Source organism: Corvus brachyrhynchos, unplaced genomic scaffold (genome assembly GCF_000691975.1).
Source record: "Corvus brachyrhynchos isolate BGI_N302 unplaced genomic scaffold, ASM69197v1 scaffold26, whole genome shotgun sequence".
NCBI classification, from domain to species: domain Eukaryota; kingdom Metazoa; phylum Chordata; class Aves; order Passeriformes; family Corvidae; genus Corvus; species Corvus brachyrhynchos.
In genome coordinates this window covers 5,395,038-5,396,030 of record NW_008239324.1, presented here as the reverse complement: position 1 = coordinate 5,396,030, position 993 = coordinate 5,395,038, and positions in this window count along the sequence as shown.

Genomic DNA, 993 nt, shown 5'->3' with positions numbered 1-993 from the left:
CGACGGGGCTGGGGACACCCTGTGCCTTGAGTAATGGGGCCGGAGTGCTGCTGGTGGTGTGCACTGTGCTACAGGGCACGAATGATGTGGTCGGTGAGAAGCTGGACGTGCCCAGGCCATGTGCGCTCGCAGCTCAGAAACCAACCGTGTCCTGGGCTGCATCACCGACAGCGTGGGCAGCAGGTAAAGGGAGGGGATTCTGCCCCTCTAGTCCGCTCTGCTGAGACCCCACCTGCAGCACTGCATCCACCTTTGGGACCCCAGCACAGGAAAGACATCGACCTGTTCGAGCAAGTCCAAAGGAGGCCACAAAGATGATTAGAGGAATGGAGCACCATTTCTGTGAGGAAAGGCTGAGTGAAAGAGCTGGGGTCATTCACCCTGGAAGAGAGAAGGCTTCAGGGTGACCTAGTTGTGGCCTTCCAGTACCTAAAGGGGCTACAAGAGCACTGTAGGAGAGGGACTTTTGACAAGGGCATGGAGTGCCAGGACAAGAGGGAATGGATTTAAATTGACAGAGGGCAGGGTTAGATTAGATATTAGGAACAAATTCTTACCTGTGAGGCTGGGGAGGCCCTGGCACAGGTTGTCCAGAGAAACTGTGCTTGTCCCATCCCTGGAAGTGTTCAAGGCCAGGTTGGACAGCGTTTGGAGCAACCTGATCTAGTGGAAGGTGTCCCTGTCTATGAAAGGGGTTTGGACAAGGTAATCTTTCAGGTCTCTTCCAAGTCAAACCATTCCAGGATTCTGTGTGCTGTGAAATGGGGATGAGGTGCTGCTGTCTGGCTGCCCTGTGTAGTGGGACCAAAGGCACCTCTGCACTGTGCAGTGGGCCTGGGGATCATGCACGGTGCAGCAGGTCTGCGGTGACCCCATGATCCATGAAATGGGGCGGGAGTAGTGCTGGCTGTGCTAGAGTTTTGCCCTCAGGGGTGCAAACCCTGGCATGAGCAGGGTGGGAGTGGCTGTGTTTCTGTGAGGACCAGTCCTGCA